We start from the raw sequence: 20,456 nt of genomic DNA, 5'->3' as shown, positions 1-20,456 counted from the left end.
TCCTGACTCAGTAAAGAATTAGTGCTCGTAGGTTCATCTGCACTCAAGCTTTATCAATTAAAATGGTTTTATAGAGTCCTGCAATGTTTATAGGCTGATTTTATCCTGGCTCTGCAGTCAAGGAATTGTTGTGGCTCCCATTGTTGATCATGCGGTCCCCGCTGACATCATGTGGGTCACACTGGCTGCTGGCACCACCCCTGCGCCTTTCTTTCATGCGGGGCACTGAAAGAAAGAAGAAAAGATTTTGGCCAGGTGGTTTGGGCCATGTGGCTGCTCCCGGACCAGGATGGCAGTGGCCGCTCCTGGCCCCGCCTGCTCTTGGCCTCAGGGCTGCCCTCACCGCCAGCCATGGGGCCACTCCTCGTGCTGGTCCTGGAGTAAACAAAGCTCATTTGTGAGTGATGCTGAAATAGCTGCGGCCATGTGGCACTGCCCAGCTGCATGGTGCTGCCCTGGCCATGCAGCATGGCCCAGGCAGTGTGGTGCTGCCTTGGCCATGCGGATCCCGGCCGAGCAGTCCTGGCTGCACAGCCACTCGCAGCACTGATCCTGACCGCACAGCTGCCCATGGTGCTGGGACAGTCCTGGACGTATGGCCCAGGGCTGGCAGAAATCCCAGCCGAGCTGCACGCCGACCCAACTGCACAGGCTGCACAGGGCTGGTGCGGCCCATGCCGGCCCCATGGGCCTGGCCTGGCTGGGTCTGGCCTGTTCAAAAGCTGGAAGCCAAGAGCTTTCTTGGGATTTATTAGTTTTTACATGTGTCTTCACAGAGCCATGTTCAGCTCTTTCAAGTGATTTAACCATATGTCAATCTTCAAACCTAGCCAGCTGATTAGCTCCTCAAAACTAGGCAGCTGACTGGCTCTACCAGGTCCTCCCAGGGAACCACCCCCCCAACTGAAAAGTAGTCTTCATTAAACCACGATACTGAATAACAGGAAAACTCTTCTTGTCTTCTCTATAATTTAAATTATTAGCCAAAAAAAATTTTGTTTTCTCTTTGCTAAAAATAAGTAATCTCTGTATGCATTTTGATAGTGGTGTTCATGGAAAGGGCAGATTTTTATTAAATAATAAACTCTTGAGGTAAAGATAAACTGCTCTGTCTCTGATTTATTGAACTAGTGACTTTCTGAAAAGACAGTGTGCTGCCCAACTCTCAGCAGATGCTATTTAATTCCAGAAATTTTACAGTGGATTAATAGAACATTGATTTTTAACAGGACAGGTTTTGGCCGTCTATTGCTAATAAGATATAAAGACATCCACATAGCCAGAACTGCAATGCGTCCTACATATCCTCATTCATTAAATAAGATCACCAGGCCTGACATGAAATATTGGTTTTGAAGCAGTAATGTACTGACAGCTGCAGAGGATGGTTGTTTCCAAACAGTGCCGCAGAAGTTGAACTATAACTGCTGTAGGGAAAACCACTAACATTCAATGTTCATAAATTAATGTTCAAAAATTCAAAAGTAAATCATTACCATGTCTGACTTTTGAGCTTTGGGTGGGATTTACAAGGAAATAAGGAGACTAGAACTGGAATGAATGTGATATTGAAAGAACTGGACAAAATAATGAGACAGAGAAGACAAAAAGGAGCAGATGACAGGGTGGAAGTAAAGTTAGGATGTGAAATTTAAATACAATTTTAAATACATGTTATATAAGATATTTCCACTGGTGGATCAAGGTAGATTACAGTTGATTAGAGAACAAATAAATTCTAATTAAGTGTAATAGAATAATTTTAAAATACTTGAGAAAATTTTCTGTGAATACAATTATTGACAGTAACTTTACCATGAGTTACTGCAAATGAAGTTGCTGACAATGTGTTTGATAAAGTTGTTAGTGAAGATCACATCTTATGGTGATAAATTTAATATATGATAGACTGAATTTAATTTTCTGAAAGTGCTACATATAGTGTCATTTTTGTCACAAAAATTAAAATGCTAAGACATCACTTAGAGTAAAAAAAACCCCAATTTCCCTAAGTGACCTGAAAAGTTTAAAGATTTTATCTAGGATCCACATGTAGTTAAAGCAACTTAAAGAATATTAGCAATTTCAAGAAAATTAGATCACAAAGTCTAGTAACCAGCAGCATGAAAAAAATGGTCTGAGTAACTACTTACTTTTTCAAGGAAAATTGGAGGCAGTATGGAAGAACTTAATTCAATATTTCCTTTTAAATTGTCAAGAAATAAAATGAAAAATAATGAGATATAGTAGAAAAATAAATTTACATTTCAAGTTCAGTAAAATCCCCCCCTTACTTTTTCAAAAAGAAAGAAGGATTTCCTGAAAGTAAGGAGAATGAAGTACTTTAGGTAGGAATTTGCCACTTTCATGTTTAGAATGTTTTTAGAACATCTAAAAATGAAGAAGCAAGCACAAAGCCCCATCTGCCTACAAAAACAAATAGCATGATGTTTATATTTTGAGCATTTCTCACAAGAGAATAAACTAGATTTAGAACACAAAATATTTGACAAAGAGACTTGCAGAGAAAGATGTTGCAAAAAACCCCATTTATATTTACTTCAAATAATAAAGAGATCTAAAATGCAGAACAAATGAGGACTCTGAAAATTTTATTTCATTAAAACAACAGTTCACTGAAACCAGTATTATTTATCACAGGAAATTTCACAATTAATAACTTATTTATAAGATCTTTTGACAGATCTGTGAGGAGTTTAATCATGAGATATTCCCTTTTTTATTCTAGGAAACTAAAAGTTACTTGATAAAGTAAAACAAATAAAAATAATTTTATAGGCTCTGCAAATTAACATTTTCAAAAACAATTTAATTTATGAACGGTATAATTTTACAAGCCAGTTCCTCCCATCTTCTTCCCCTCCTCTTTCACTTAATCTGTAGAAAATGTCAGGATTTCAGCAGTTGTATTTAGTCTGAGAATGGAGAACATGTTGCTGTCTTGGAAGGAAATCCTGTTTAGCTCTGCTTTCCTAGATTAAGATGAATGACCTGTTAACTGAAGCCTAATTATCAGTATATTGGTGGCACATATCTACAGATATACTAACTGATGGGGCAAGCAAAATGTGAATTTTGCAGTGACAGAAATGCAGAATTCACATTAGGTTTAGTGAATAGAAGAGAATCACTCACATCTCTTACTTTCTGTTATTGATCATATGCATTCCCAAATAGATAAAGTTTATCTGTTTCCTCCAGGCTGCCCAACATATTTATTTAATCCCCAGGGCTATTAATGGGTTTTGCTGCTAAGAAGACAGTATTTTTTCAAATTTTATTTTTCTTCACTTTTTTTAGGCCAGTGTGCTCTGGGTGATAATGAAAAAACAGGTTTAGTAGTATGTAGTGAAGAAACCACCTGATTAACTACTTTTACCACATGCTGCACAGAAGTTTTTTTTTTGCATATAAATATTCAAAAACAGTTGTGTGCATTATGAACATAAAAGAGGTGTCATAGTCGGTATAAATTTAATGAGCTATTCCTTGACTGAATGTGACACTGTGTTCAGTCCACGCTGAGGCTAGGTTTTCACTCTCACCCCTTACCAAGAGCAGAAATATGTGTGTAGGGAGAGCTGCTCATCTTTCTTGGCCATGCTGGCGCCTCCTGGTTCAGAGATCCCCACTTAGCATGAGATGGCCCTTTCCCAGGCTCTGACAAGCTCTCTCTATCTGAAACCTCCATACACCAAAAATGCAAGGGACTGCAGTGGCTTTCTCCATGGCCTACCCTGCAGTCATACCACAAGGGCTCAAGTCCATGACTTGGGTCAGCCCATAAAAACGGAAGCTTTTCTCGACATGCTCTACATGGTGGGCTAGAAACAAAGACTAATTCAGAAGGACCAAGAACCTAAGCCCCCCGGGGAAAAGTTGTGGTACTTATCATCTGACAATGATTGGCTCTCCCCCCTACAGAACACTCTTATGGAGATCTTTCAGAAAGATGTGTCTGTCCAAAAGACCTGGGTATACGGTGAGGAAACTGTGAGAAGAAATGATGCACGGCCTATTTAAAAAAAGTATTATCTGCATATGCTATTTTTTTCCAAAATAAACCAGCAAATGTATATTTTGTTCATGTATAAATTACTAATGAATAACTGTGATTTCATCTCCAGTTTCATGATAGTTACTGAAGAACTTTTACTAAATTGATACAACTGCTACCTTGTCGTATGTTTCTAAAAAATGTTAGCACTTGTAAATAACCATATATACAGAAATTTCAGAAAATTAGTCGACAAAGATATTTAATTTTTCTGTACTTTAATAACAACTGGTAATTATATTTCAGTGTTATTAAATTGAGTAATTTAGGCAATCTTTCTTGCAGCACTTAGCAATGAAAATTTATTGGGTTTGCTTTACTAGGTATTGGAATGGGAGCAGCTACAGGGGTGGCTTCTGTGGGAAGCTGTTAGAACATTCCTCCATGTCCAACAGAGCCAATGCCACCTGCCTCCAGGATGAACCCACCATTAGACAAGGCCAAACCAATCACGAATGACAGTATTGCCTATATAATATATTTAAGAAGGAAAGATTATTACACAGATGTAATTGTGCTCAGAGAAGACAGGAATGAGAATATGGGAGATAAATACTGAGAATATGTGAGAGAAAAACTCTGCAGGTGCTTTGAGTACCTGAACTAGGATTCCCCTGCAGCCCAAGGTGCAGCCTACTGTGAGGCAGCTGTGCCTCTGCAGCCTGTGGAGGGCCATGGGGATGCAGAGATCCACCTGCAGCCTGCACTCCACACCAAAGAAGGCTGTGATCCTGTGGGAAGCCCACGCTGGAAGGTCATGGCAGTGACCTGCGGACCTATGGTGAAAGGAGCCCTCAGTGTTCCCTGGTAGGATTTGTGACCCTGTGGGGTCCCAGGCTGGAGTGGGCTGCTCTTGAAGGACTGAACCTTGTGCCAAGGGACCCACCTGCAGCAGTTTGTGGACTGCACCCCATGGTACAGAGTCACAGCGGAGCAGGGAAAGGAATCCTCTCCCTGAGCAGTAGCAGGGACATGTGATGAACAGACTACAACCACCATTCCATTTCCCTGCACCACTGGGTGGGAGGAGGTAGAGTCTGGGAAGGAGGGAGGGATGGCAGGAAGGTATTTTTAAGTTTTACTTTACTTCTCATTAACCTGCCCTGATTCTGGTGGCTAATAAATTCAATTAATATCCTCACTTTGAATCTGTTTTACCTGTAATGGGAACTAGGGAGTAGTTTCTCCTTGTATTTATCTTAGCACACGAAACTTTGTTGCAGTACAAGCTGATATGTACTGAACATGAATTTGGCTATGGATAAGAAACCCAGCTCAGCTCCAAGAACCAGCCTCTGGCCTGACTGACACAGGTTTCAACCAATGACAACTCTCCTAAAATGCAAGCATTTGAATGATCCAGAGTCTAAGAGGTGTAGAGACTAGACCAATGTCTCTGTAGCATCGGGAATTTTTGAATGGCCTATAAAAGCTGTTCAGAGCAATAAAACAGGCTGTTTGGTTGATGAAGTAATGGGGGGCTGTCGTGTGTTAAGTCACAGACATATGAACATCACAATATCCGTGGTGACCCCAGAGTGAGGATGAGCAGTCCGAGTTTTAGCCTGAGGGTAGAGTGGAGAGAGACACAGGGCAGAGCCTGCAAAGCCTGTCCCCACAGCCAAAAGCTGGAAAGAAAGAGGCTGGAAGAGCCCAAAAATAGGCAGCAAAGGTTGCAAGAATAAAAGCTGCAACAAAGGTTGCAAGAAATCCCAGCTGTGTGAAAAAAAGAAACCAGAGAAGCTGAAAATAGAAGAAAAACCCCGCCGGACACATGGGAAACTTTATTTCTACACAGGATCATGCAGTAATAAATGTATGGAAACTTCTTGAGGAGTGTGACATACGCTATGATGAAAAGGCATTATTAACATTAATAATGTGGGCAAAACCCCACAGTTTAGACACAACTGAAGAGGCTGCTTTTGACTTTAATACCTGGGCAATTCATAATTAGATCAGCCACGAGAGAGGAGGAAAATTCAATAAGAGTTATAAAGCTACGGAAACTTATTTTGGATTTATTAAGACTGTTAATATTGAGGCATATGGCGAGGATTGAACACCAGATGAATTTTCGGGGGGAATGGGCACCTTTCCAAACCTGCAGTATATGTGGCCGGACGAAATGGCCAGCCATGCTGCTCCACATGGCCGAGCTGGTTTAAATTCAGCCCCTGTGCCAGCACTGTCCTCCGCAGCCCCGCAGCACGGAGCAGCCCCACTGCGCAGCGAGACGGAAGGGCTCGGCGGGTTCCCGGCAGCACAGGAGCAACCCGTGCCAGCACCTCACAGACAATATCCCGCACCTCTCCTGCGGGGCTCCTGCAGTGGCTCGAGCTGAGCTGCCATTTCGCAGCAGCCTATGACCATGACTTGTGGTTGTTGCCACAAGGATTTTGGGGCGAATGAAGAGGCGTAGATCTGGCTCATGATCAGAAGGCTTGATTTATTATTTTATGACATATATATATATATACTACATTATAACTATGCTAAAAAGAAAAGGAAAGGAAAGTTTCCAGAAGCTGCTAAGCTACCTAAGAATCGAAAGTAAAGAATGATAACACATGAGCTGGCCTTGACAAACTTTGAGAACTAGCTCTCCTGTGACGGGTCACTGAACGAAAACAGCCACACCAGACCAATCACAGATCCACCTGTTGCATTCCACAGCAGCAGACAATCTATTGTTTACATCTTGTTGCTGAACTTCTCAGCTTCATCAGGAAAAATCCTGAGAGAGGATTTTTCATAAAGGGAATGTCTGTGACAATGGCTCACCCCCATGCTGTTCCCAAGACCACCTCCCAGCAAGCCGAGACCAGCCCACATTGGGATGAACCACTGGTGGGGCACCCCCCGTGAATGTGGGTAACACAGCACAGCTCCGGGGCGTGGGGAGATCTCAGCAAACAAAGATAACCCCAGGCCGCCTGCACCCCCAGTCCCTGTGGAAACTCTGAGACTGTCTCCTGAAAGCAGGCAGCCCAGCCCCAGAAATACACCAGCAACTTCGGGGAGGTTCACCATGCCTCCGTTGACGTACCTGCACCCCCGATGCAGCCCACATCCAGTGGGCATGGCCCCGTCCCCAGTCCTGCCTCTGAAGATGGATCAGAGAATGGCTGCACACGCCAAATCAAGAAGAAAAGCGTGGGAAAAGCCCCTACCAGGCTCCCAACCATCAAAAAGCAGGGGAAGGAAGCATGCAGGGGTGTGGTACTGTAGGAGCAGTAACAATTAAATCGTCCTGAAGAGATGGTGCCAACCACATGACACAGCCGTTTTACAACAGCTAAGAGCAAGTCACTCTCTCACCAAGTCCAGCGGGAAATTAGCACCTCCCTGCATATGGGCTGTGAAAGAGCGAACAAGTCACAGGCATAGGAACATCACAGTATCCCGTGGTGACCCCAGAGTGAGGATGAGCAGTCTCTACTGCTCAAACCTCAACAAAACCTCACAGCCACCCTGCCTTCTGATATTTCAACTACAGGAAAGTTTTCATATTACACAAACTCTAATAAACTAGTAACGTGCTAAGGGTAAAAAATATTGAAGGCTTGTGTAGTATATGGTAGAGATAATTCATGCTATGTATGTATAAAATATTGTAGAATCCAAGGTATGTCTTCTACATGTGAAGAGACACAAAGGAACGTTCGGTCACTTCTGCCTCAGGCAGAATAAACTGTATATAAGCTTGCTGCATGAGGCAGTCAGGGTGAACCACTGGGGAGGCGTTGACATTTTGTCGGTCGGATCTCGGCTCACCCAGCGCCGACACCCGGGGTTGATGCTGCCTTGGCTGTGGTGGGTTTTTTTTTTGAAATTCTATTTTTGTTAACGATCTAATAAATCATTGTTAAATTTTCTTATAAATTTAGCTGCCAATTTGATAATTTATAACAGTTTGTCACACAAGAGCTACAAAATCACACATCAGTTTACTAAATATGTCCTAGAATTCATAGTACAATACTTATTATTGGTTTTTTGCATTTGCTAAAACCAAAATTGATAAGCCTCTGATAGCTGATTCTGCTAAAGTTATTAAGAAAATATTACATTTCTATCTCAGGCATGGGCTACTGTGTCTCAAAGAGATCCCAGGATGTATATTAACAAACCTTCTCTTGATATTCCTAGTATTTCTGCTTGCATTGTTTCTAGATCGACCTGGAAGTTTCAAAGAACATAATCGTCCTAACATTTTAGATCCACTAAAGGATACATAGAACATTAATTTACTAGCATCATAAGCAAATTTCAGCTGCAAAGTTTTTTAACTAAGAATTTGCCACCTGTCATCATTTAAAAACCTAAAAGTCACCTGTTAAATGAATAAAAAATTTCTAACCTGTAACAAGAAGGTATATTACTTGCACTATTACCATAGTAACTAGAAAATTTAAATACCTATATTTCTTTAATTATTCATAGGTTGTTCATGTTAAAAATTCCTTGCACTAGGTATTAATACAAGCTTGTTTTTAAAATATAAAATTGTCCTGGTTTAGGGCAAACTTGGTAGAAAACTTCCAAAGGGGGCCCCTCCAGAAAGCAAACCCACATGGCCCCTGCCCCCCAACCGGTTCGGGAAGAATTCCTCGGAGAGAAGTGGAAAGAACCTGTTTATTTAACAGGCACAGCACCCCCCAGCACACAAAGTGAACAATACCGGATGACACCACTCTGAAAAAGATGACAAATTCAGGAAGTCTCTCTCTTGGGGGTGGTTGCTCTGTTGTCAGTGCCTCCGGTGCCGGGGCAGATGCTGCAGCTACAGGGTGTAAATTCTCGGTGTTCCCAGGTCCCAGTCTGGAACAGGTTCGAGATGGTCAAAAAAAGGAGAGGAGAAAACAATCCAGGAAGAAATCTGGACAGTTTAGCTAAACTAGCTAATGAACAGAAGCAAAAAAGCAAGAAGAAGCGAAGCAGAAGCAGGAGCAAGAGAGAGCGAAGCGAAAAGCAAAAGCAAAAAAAGTGAAAGCAGCACAAAGGACTGCCCATCTCTGTGTCCCTGATAAGAAAAACCCAAACAAAACTTTCACTCTTCAAAGCCAGTCTTAAAGGCACAGAACATAATATCCCACAGAAACAGAACATATGAATGGGGATACAAGCATCATAATGTCACCCTAGGACAAAAATACAGAAAATCTCTCCCAACCAAGTCGTGGCCTGATCAAGCCATGAACCTGGTGGGTAAAGAAAATATATTAGCATACAAACTTCACAAAACTAAACCCTTTTTGCCTTGAGATAAACGAGAAAGCTTCACCCAGAAGCGGTTCTTTCAAGTTCTCATAGTAAAAAAGAGACCTCTCAGCAACCCTCTAAGTAATAGTACCTTATTAATAAGGTACTGTTCAATAAGAATGTTTTGTTCCTAAATTTAATCATCAATACAAAGAAAAAAGGGGAAAATGTTGGGATGAATGTACATCCCCCCTTTAAATCTTAGCTGTATCATATTCTCATGTTTTTCAATTAATTATATAACAGTACAATAATTTTGTGATATTCAGCTGCCTAATCCTGAGGCAAATGCATTTCAATGGATGCTGGAAATCACAGACAGCATCCTGATGTCCCTTCAACAGACATCACAGAGCCAGGTAACCAGAACAATTCATGACTACCTCATAAAAATCTGGGACTCTTAAAATAACAGCTCATATAGAGCATCTATTTGTTTATAAATTGCTTTATTTGTTAAGTTTGTTTTTCTTACAGTTCTAAAATTGAATGCTTCAAAGTCTTTTAATTTCAGTTTAGAGTTAAGATATAACTTAGAGCTTTATTTACAAACTATTTTTTTCATGTTTTCTAAATGTTTTTCATGTTTACTAAATGTATTTCTGTTTACAAATAATTTTTTCTGGTTTTCTGTTTACAAATAGTTTTTTCTAGTAGTTAGACTTTCTTTAACCATTTTAAGAGTTAAGTAGTTTGTTGTTTTAAAGATACGCTATGATTTGTAACCTGAACATTAAGCCTGTGACATGCTAACTTGAATCTTGTCCATAGACTCTGAACTTAAGCACACCGCATTCACTAGTATATAAGTCATGCAAATTAAAACCATGCTGTTTTCTGTCACCCTGTTTGCTAAGGACCCCTGCAAATAGATGACAGAGAGCAAATCACAGTTTTGGTAAAGACAAAAAGGGAGAGATGTTGCAGTACAAGCTGACATGTACTGAACATGAATTTGGCTATGGATAAGAAATCCAGCCCAGCGCCATGAACCAGCCTGGCCTGACTGACAGAGGTTTCAACCAATGACAATTCTCCTAAAATGAGAGCATTTGTATAGTCCAGAGTCTGAGAGGCGTAGAGACTTGACCAATGTCTGTGTAGCATTGGGAGTTTTTGAATGGCCTATAAAAGCTGTTCAGAACAATAAAACAGGCTGTTTGGTTGATGAAGCAATGGGAGTCTGTTGTGTGTTAAGCCTCAGACATACGATCACCAACATGTCAAGACTTTTAATACATTTTCTCTTCTCTGTCCAGGGGAGAAGGGTAGTAGTGATAGAGAAGCTTTGGTGGGTTCCTGGTATCCAGACAGGCTCAACCCACTACAGGAAACTTTGAATTCAACATATTTTACTAAGAGTAAAAAAGACTACAGAGGCATCCAAACATATGAAGCATAATCGTCTATGCTTTAAAGGAAGTGAAAGGTAGCAGTAATTGAATTAAAAAATCTATTTTATTCAGTTACTCCTTTTGCTAAGGCTTTAATTCTCTTTTTAGGCAAAATAGCTGCACTATTCCCTTTGCATACAAAATATGGACAATATGTTCTCCAAGTTATGGAGCTGTCATGTAGTAAGTATTTACTATTTCTAATTGGAACATTGTTAAGTACTTATTATTATATAAATATTATTATTTATTATTGTTAACTAGAGGGCACCATCCATATTTCCTTTCAGTGATGAAGAAGAACTCAATTTAATTTTATTGTATCTCAGGTATGGTGACATCTATGTATTATCTATAATTTCTTCACTTCTCTTATATTCATTATTTTATTGCTTCCTCTGATTCCCTACATAGATAATTCCAATCTCATTTAGTTCCTTTCTAGTCAGAAGCCTCCATTATTGTAATTTTCCCCTTTGAGCCATATCTTTTATGTGGCAGACACATAAAAGACACAGAGAGCAACACATAACTTTTCCAGGCATCCTCCTGGGAAAGGCTGTGAGAAGATCAGAGAAAAGAATGATCAACAATTCTTCTCTTCACTTGTTGCACCTGTTGTTGTGAACATGTGGAAATGCGTTATGAGAGTTTAACAAAGGGTGGTTTCTTAATTAGCCAGGGTGATGTTGTTTGGACTGGAGGACCAATTAGATCCACCTGTATCGTGACTGTCTGTAAGGGCAATGGGTTTCTTAAAAAGTATAGTATAATAAAGTGATAGATCAGCCTTCTGAGAATCATGGAGTCAATGTTAATTATTACCTGGCTGGGGGCCTACAATGACACTTTTACTTGTCATGATAATTAATTTTTTTTATTATGAGGTGGCCAGAACTGCATCTGTATTCAAAAACCCCAACAAACATTGAGAATAGTTGAATAAATTTTCATGCTGTTTTCAAGGTAAATACGTAGATCTTTATAACCTGTCATTGTGAGACATGAATTTATGTGAACAGAGGATAAAATATTTCTGAAGACTTGGCTATCAACATTTAATGAACTATTCATGGCTATTATAAAATTGTTCTTCATCCCTGTTCTCCCGGCATTAGCAGTATAACTCACATTAACATGAATAAGATCGTGCTGCGTGTCTCTGTTTAGACTATTTTCATGCTCATAAAAGTACATGATATCACAGAATTGTAGAATATCTCAAGATGGAAGGAACCCACAAGGATCATCAAATCCAACTCCTTAATCCTTGCAACACTGTCAAAACATAAACCGTATGACTAACAGCATCATCTGGGTGGAACTCTGACAAGTTTTGTGCTGTACCCCCTTAACTGGAAAGCCTGTTCCAACCGACCACTTTGTCAGTGAAAAATTCTTTCTAATGCCCAGTCTGAACATCCCCTTCCAACTTAATTCCATTTCCTTGTGTCCTGGTGCTGGCCACCTGAGAGAGGAGATCAGCACCTCCTCAGCCGCTTACCCTATTGAGGAAATTGTAGACTGGGATGCATGGCCTTGTCCTTGGCTTTGATGAAACTCATGAATTTTCTGTGGGCCCACATCTGGAGCTTGTCACTTAGCTTCCTGTCATCTGCAAAATTCTTGTGCCTGCTCTGGATCCCACTATCTATGTCATTAAAGCAGTTATTAAACAGTACTGGTCTTAGCACAGACCCCTGCCTTACCACCAATCTTCATCCAGCACCTTTAAAAGCAGATTCCATGGGGACCTTTCAAAGTAGTTCTCTAAGCAACCCAGGATCTGCTCTTTCCATATCCAGGGCCAAAGTTTTGCTGGAGGTTTTCCTCCTAGAGCCAACAATTTGAAACTTAAACGTTTTATGGTCACTGTGACTAAGACAGCCACAAACCTGTGCTTTGCCCTCTCTGTTTGCAAGCAACAAATACGGGAACAACAAACCTGTCCTATCTGTTTCCCTTAGTACCTGATCCAGAAATTTATCTTCAAGAAGTTTCAGAAATTTCCTGGACCTGTTTTTGTCAGCTGTATGATGTTCTCAGTTGATGCCTGAGAAACTGAAATCACTCACAGAGAGATATGCAGGCGGTCCTGACATATTCCTTAATCCCTTGTGGAAAAATGCATCAATTCATCATCCTGGGTGGATGGTTGACAGCATGGTCCCCACAACAATATGTTTATTTTCTTTCACATTCACGTCTACCCAGAGGCTCTCAGGTGTTCCACTGCCAACTGCAAGTGTCATACAATCCCATCCCTTCTGTACAGACAGCTCTACCCTGCCCCCTCACCAGCCCTGCCCATCCCTCCTGAAGAGCCTGCAACCATCTGTCATGACACACCAGTCATGTCAGTAAAACTCAGGTTTTGCTTATCAAAATGGTGTCACAGTCATGGGACTAGGAAAAAATTTCCTGTTTCTTCTTGTATTTTTTAAATGTCCCGCATTGTACTCAGCACATTATGAAGCAGAATGAAGGACTTCACACCATCCCTCAAACACTGGTGTGCTGCCCTCAGGCTAATCTTAGGGAGCCTGGTTTCATGCCTTTTCCCTTCACATACAGTTAAAAGTTCTGTTAAAGAGTCCTAGCTCCATTGCAAAGATCCTTTGTCCTTGGTATACTGCCTGTTGTGGGCAGACCTGATGTCCTGTAGATCAACAGTGACCAAAACTCAAAAAATTTTTCTGGTGGCACAAGTCACAGAGACAGATATTGATTTGCTATGTCCTTCCGTATCTTCCATTATCATTCCCTGCAACTTAAAGGATAGAGGAGAACACTAATTATGTTCCTGACCTTTTAGTAAACCTTTGGCAGTGAAAACAATTTTTATCAGTTTGGTGTCTAATTAATTATTTCAATATCTGCTTTTAATTACTCAACTGAATGCCTCATGCTAAATTAAGCATAAGTATGTCAATGGATTTTGATTAACAATGTTAAAAATTTAAAGAGAATGCATCTTCCTTTCATAGGTAGTTTCCCACTGGGATTACACGGAGTTATGAATGACACTTTCTCCTCTCTCTCCTTATCTTTGGATAGCAATGTTTATCAAGGCTGCCTGAGATGTCGAGGAAGATGTGCCAAAATATATTTTCATTTAAACATATATTTAAAGACTTCTCCAGAGGAGGCATCTCTGTGGATATTATAAAACTACTAAAATCTGAAAACACACCGAAAATGCCTGTGTACTTGTAGCAAATTAAGAAGCAGCGTTGGCAAAGCACATCAATAGTATTCAGAAAGTAAGAGTCAATTAAAAAGGCAAAGCATAAGAAAATTAGGTGCAATCAAAATTGTTATTAATGATCAATTAAATACTGTTATAAATATACCATGAGAAAAATGTTTTTAACCAAAATGAAATTTATACTGTATGAATAGATTGCCAGCCCCTTCTCCGGCCCCTCAAGGCCTGACAGCAGCATGACCATCCCACCTGTGAACTTCCTCTGCCAGCTGTGTGCCCTCTGCCTACTGTTTGAGGGGACACTCAGCCCATCCCCTGTATCATTCAAAGGCGACAGCCCCTGCAGAGGACAGCAGAGGGCAAGAAGCACTGCCCCTTGCTACCAGACAGCCTGTCCCCAAGGCCTCCCCAGCTCATGGGAAAAGCCACAGCACTTTTGGCCATGATCCATGCAGTGCTGCTCCTTTGCATGTCCTTAAGCCTGAATCAAGGCTATCCAAAGGGTCCCAGCATGCATTAAGATGTCCCATCTCTTCAGAGTGCTGACGGAATGGGTCCATCAGACGGGGCTGGACTGTGCCTTGGTTGCTGGAGAGTTGCTAGCTAACCTCCTTAGGCAGCACATTGTCTGCATTCATGGTGCTCGCCCAGTGGCAGGAGGTTGCCGCTGGCTATGGAGGCCAAGGCTAAAACCCAAGGGTGGCTCTTGAGGGGCAGGTGATTTGCCCATGCTCAGCGCCAAAAAACGGGACATGAGATAGGCCTAGAAGCATGGATGGGTTTGGGTTGGGCAGTCCTGAAAGCAGGGAGATGTCCCCTTGGACTGGGACTTTCTTTCCTTTGTCCACTTTCCCAATGGCAATTGGAGTTTTCCTTTTCTCCCCAGACATGTGGCTCCGCAACCTGCCCAGACCCTTTTACGGTTTCTTGGCCCGTCTTTACACAACCAGGGGATCAGCTGGGCATGCCTGCCTCTTTTCCCCCTGTCCCCATCAGCATTCCTTGCCAAAGCCCTCCTGGATCCTAAGGTGGACATCTGCTAATTGCTCCCAATGATGCCAACCAACACACGTTTCAGTTCCAAAGTTTCACTGATTGCACATTTCTCCAGTGGTTCTGCTCCAGTGCTGCTGCTTGAGTTGAAAAAGGAAATGTATTACAGCTTGTTGTACCTGTGCTTCTTTCATACAATTAACAAGCTCTGTTACAAGTTTACTACAGATTTTTACGTCTCTGCTGACTATATGGAAAGATACAACTAGATAAAACTATCATTTGCAGTTCACACCCTCTAATGTCTGACAGCTTACAAAGTCACAAACAGAAACAAACATCAATTGCGCTCTCTAAGTACCCACAGAACTTAAACAAAACTGTACAATGCAATGCATGTTCACACAGAAATTCATACTGAGGTGAACAAAACAATCTGTGGAGTGTAAATAAATTGGCATCTGTATAAAAATGGCTATATACAGTGCAAACTGATAAAGAACTACACAAGTACTGAAGTACCCATCAACACTTCTGTACCTCTGTAGCGAAAGACATAGAACTGTACAGCTGTGCAACTTGATATCTACCAAAAGTAGAACTGGAGGCAGAGACATGACTATATACAGGCACAATGCTAACCTGGTACATATGTGGATATCCCATCTCCACCAGGCTCCCCCTTGGTCATTTGGTCCTGTACGAAGAGGCCCTTCTGGAAACGTCAAGCAGACAGAGACCTCTAGGAAGCAAAGGGAGCACTGAGTCACTTGCAGCGTGCCCTCAGCCTCACCATAGCCTCAGCACACCTGCAAGCTCCCCAGTCCCTTCAAAGCCTCCTAGCCCATCAGCCCACACAGTGCTGCCATCCCCCTGAGCGTCCTCAGTGCCCTGAGCCCTGCCAGCCCTCTCAGCCCGTGCCTCTTCCCTGCCCACCCAGCCTCCGCCACCATTGCCCTCAGCTCCTCCAGACCCTTGCTCTCAGCACAGGGGGCCTGAGAGCATGCCAAGCAGCCTTGGCATCACTGCTGAGCAGTGCCTCTGTACAGAAAGAGGTGGCTGCCTGGCAGCTGTTGCAGGCAGCTCCCACATCAGCCTTGGCTGGAGAGAGGCAGCCACCAATTATAGCACAGACACGTCTGGGCAGCCAAGTTGGCTTGGCCAGCAAGGCTGCAGCCAGCTGCTGAAGACAGCATTACCTTGTCGTTCTTGGCCAGCATGGCCTCCAACTCCAGCTGCTCCTCCTGCACTGGCCTCAGCAGATTTGGCCCCGGGCAGATGGCCAGGTTGCTGCAGGTCAGGCAGCTGGCAGATGCGTGCTGGCCAGTGTGCCACAGCAGGGCCAGCAGCTGCTCGAGGAGGAGCAGTTTGGCAGCAGGCAACTTCTTGACCACCCTGAGTGTCACAGGAAGGCAATATTCATCATCTGGGCCATGCTGCCCACAGAGGCATCAGAGTGTGGAAAGAGGAGAAAAAGCAGCATCTACCTCTCCAAATATCAAGAAACCTACACCTCATTAGCCATAGACATTGAAACTTCTGAAATAGAGGCCTCTAGAGGGAAAACCTCCTCTCAAAAATACATCTGTAAGCATCTAGGCAGAAGTGGCAGGAGAGGCCTTTCAGGTGCCTCATCTTCACAGCCTCTCCCTCCACTTTGTTCCCTGCACAGCAGTCCTCCTGCAGAGGTACAGCATGTGGCCATGTAGGAAGCAAAGGGCTGCAGAGCCCCTGCAAGGCTGACATGGAGCACATGTCAAGCCCAGGCCAGCACCAGCCCTCACTGGCCCTTTCCAGCACCTTGAGCTGACATAGGGCAGTGTGGAGGAAAAGACAGCCCGCAGATCCTGGGACATCCATACCTGGGCTTTTTGGCCTGCCTGAGCTTTCTGTGTTGCCTGAGACTTGTGTCCTCTCTCTTTCTCCTCTTTCTTTCCAGCTCATAGTTGCCATGACCTGCCCAGACCCCTTCTTGTGCTCTTTTTTGTTCTCTTTTCCTCTGCCTGGGGGTGGCCTGCAAGCATTTACATGCATGGTTGCATTAGATAAGCAAAGATAGGATCCACAAGCTAAGTCCCTTCTTGTTGGAGCTGCTGCAAGCTCCTTTGGCTGGCTTGACTGGGAAATGCTTGTCAGGGCTTCTGTCTTTGCTAAGGATTCTGTGGAGGTCTCACATGTGCTTGGAGGCAAATGTGGAGGTGCCTAAAGCAAAAATTCTGGAGGTGAATGGTAGCAAGAGACAGCTTGGAGGAGTGAGGCAGTGATTGCCAAATCACCCCGTTAGCTCCACAGAGAAGTCTTGGCTTTGTATCAGCCCCCTCTTGCATGTTCCAGCAGCTCCTAGGGAGCTGGCATAAGCTGGCATCTGAGCAGAAGCTCCCTCAAGTTGATAGTTCCCCACTACCTCTTGCATTTGATGTGTTGTGATCCTAAAGCATTGCAGAAGCAACCTGCCCAGATTGTGCTAGCGGGTGTCAGTGCAGGGGCAGGATGGAAGGAAGTGGCAGAAGGAATTGGCAGAAGGAAGTGGTGGAAGGAAGGAAGTGGCAAAAGGAAGTGGCGGAAGGAAGGAAGTGGCAGAAGGAAGTGGCGGAAGGATGTGGTGGAAGTGGTAGAAGGAAGTGGCGGAAATGGCGGAAGGAGCAAAAGGCTCAAGGGAGAGGTGCAGGAGGCACAGCAGGAGAACAGCAGGTCCTTGGACTCCTGAGAAAGTGCAAACTGCATGCCCCTCTTGGACGCCTTATGCCCAGCTTTGTGCTGCTGACATACCTCTTCCTTTTTGGCCTCCAGCACCGTGGCCTCTACGCCATCTTTTTGATTGATTTCTGGCAGTGAGGGAGATGCATGGGGACTGCTTTTTGCCTGGGGCTCCTCATTGTCTCGGCTTGCAGGGCCGCTTTGCTCTTCCTAGCGCAGCTCTAGAAAGCAAAAGCACATGCATCCAGGGATGTCTTGGAGGACAAGAATACAGAAAAGAAAATCCACAGGGAATCCCTACTCCACTTGTCTTCCTGATGTGCACATTTCTGGGAACCCAGACGCTAGGCTGGGACAAGACTCCCTTCCTGCTCCTACGTATGCATATCTGTGTGGCTGCTGGTGGCTTCTCTGGGCCAGCAGTCTCCTCTCCAAAGATGTCATCTGTGTTCTCAATCATGAAGTCCACCAGCACCTTCACCTGTGCACGGGAAAGCCTTGCTCTCAGCCCAGGGGGCCTGAGAGCACGCCAAGCAGACCTTGCCACCACTGCTAAGCAGTATGTTTGTATAGAAGGAGGTGGCTGTGCAGCAGCTGTTGCAGACAGCTTCTGCACCAGCCTTGGCTGAAGGCAGGGGGCTGCCAAGTGCGACACAGACACGTCTGGGCAGCCAAGTTGGCTTGGCCAGCAAGGCTGCAGCCAGCTGCTGAAGACAGCATGACCTTGTCGTTCTTGGCCAGCATGGCCTCCAACTCCAGCTGCTCCTCCTGCACTGGCCTCAGCAGATTTGGCCCCGGGCAGATGGCCAGGTTGCTGCGGGTCGTGTGCTGGCCAGTGTGCTGCCAGGAGCTGTTTGGCAGCAGGCAACTCTTGATGACCCTGAGGGAACTGGAAGGCAGCATTCATCAGCAGGCCTGTGTTGCCCATGGCCGTCCCCAGAGCTGGCCCCAGGCAGGGGCAGCCAGCGGCTGTGTCATGAGTTTATGGGGACTCAGCCGGCAGTCAGGGATCCTGCAGGAAGGAAGCGCAGTGCTGCTGCCCAGCTCCAGATTTGCCCCAAGCCCACATAAAGGAAGGCTCCCAGTGCACTACTGCCCTGCAATGGGACTGCCAGCCAGCAAGAGGGAGTTGCCCAAGAACACAGCTTCTTCAGGAGAGTGTCCCCTTTGTGGTGAGTGCCAGGCTTCCAGCAGAGCCTGCTGTGGAGCTGGAAGCTGCCGCCCACACTTATGCTTTTAGCTGCTTTCTTTGTCCTCCCTGGTGGCCATATGCATGGCTGCCATCCTGTCCTAATAGAGGTTTGTGATGAGGAGCTTGGCAGGGATGCTTCTCAGAAAGTCCTGCAAGGCCAAGGGCTGCTGGGGAGACTTGGAGCATGGTAGCTAAGGCAGGAGCTTTTGCACTGGTAGGTCAGGAGGGCTCACATTGCGGATGATGACCAGCAGCAGTACCAGCTGGCTTGCCATGTCCACAGGCAGGCCGTGGTCTAGGGCTTGCTGCAGCTCCTGAACTGTGCTGGAGCTCTCAGCTTTGCAGAAGATGCCTTCCCTTTGTGGGCTGTTGTTGTGCTCTGCACAGAGGCCAGAGAAAAGGCTGCCCAAGGCCTCCTGTTTGCCATGGCTGGCAAATTCTTGTGCCCCTCCATGGCACATGGCGCCATGACTCACCCAAAAATGACAATGCATGAGCTGCTGGGCCAGAAGATGATGATGTAGGTGGCATCCTCATCGCTGCCTTCCTGCCGCTGCTCTTCTGCCTGCAGCGCCACCTCCTTCTTGGTGTTCAGCACCCACAGCTGGTGCAGGGCCAGGCAGAGCTGTGGGAGCAGGGTGGTGCCCTGGCTGCAGAGAGCACAGGTGAGCAGTGAGGGGCAGATGGCCTCACTGGTGTCCCCTGGCACGGAGCTCTGGTGTGTCCCCCCTTCCCCCTGCTGCTCAACAACACCTGCACGCACACGAGTGCATCCAGCCCCAAGGGCTGGGGGCCTGGGGCTTAGGCCCGGCCAGCTGGGCCTGGGCCCAGGGACAGGGATGGAGCAGCTGGGCTCTCAGGCTCTTACTGAAGCTTGGCGACCACCAGTTCCTCCTGAAGGAGAGTGAGGTGACTCTTGCTGGCCTTTGGGCTGCGGCTCAGAGCCACAGGTGCATTCAGTACTGCCTCATCGCTGCTCAAAACCTTCCTGCAGAGCATAGAGTGGAGGCCATAAGAAAGGCGTCCCCTTCTGCTGTGCACCCAGCTGTGGCCGTGCGTCCCCGTGCTGTGGGGGAGCCTACCTGGAGCCGAAGCAGCTTGTGGCCTGGCCCATCCTGCCTGGTACAGGAGGATCCTGGTCCTGCTGCAAGGACGTGGGCCACTCACTCTAGGTAAGGACACCAAGTGGGGTGGTGGTGTTGGAATGATGCCCCCACTTGCTCAGATATTTGGTTTCTAGCACTTCTCAAGTTGCACACCAAACAGCTCTGGGCTACCACTGTTGCTTCTCAGAGGATACTGAGTCCGACTGACCAATAGTCCGAGGCCAAGGGACCCCGCTCTGGGCATGGGTAGGGCACAGAGATGGGGCACTGGGGGCAGGACTTCCTGGCAGGACAGCGACTGCCACCTTTGCACACGGGAGCCCAGCGTTGCACACACCTGAGGTACACCTCCCTCCACGTGCTGCCAAGGCTTTGCCTCCTGCAGCCTTGCATGCCCTACTCTGCTGCCTGGGCCCCAAGGCCTCTTTGGTGCCTCCCAATTGCTCAGCCTGGCCTCAGCAGCAGCTGCTTTTAAAGCTGCCTCTTCCCCAACCTCTAGTGCTACAAGGGTTTCTTCCTGCTC

Source organism: Camarhynchus parvulus, chromosome Z (genome assembly GCF_901933205.1).
Source record: "Camarhynchus parvulus chromosome Z, STF_HiC, whole genome shotgun sequence".
Taxonomy (NCBI): Eukaryota; Metazoa; Chordata; class Aves; order Passeriformes; family Thraupidae; genus Camarhynchus; species Camarhynchus parvulus.
Note: the sequence above shows the minus strand (reverse complement) of the source record.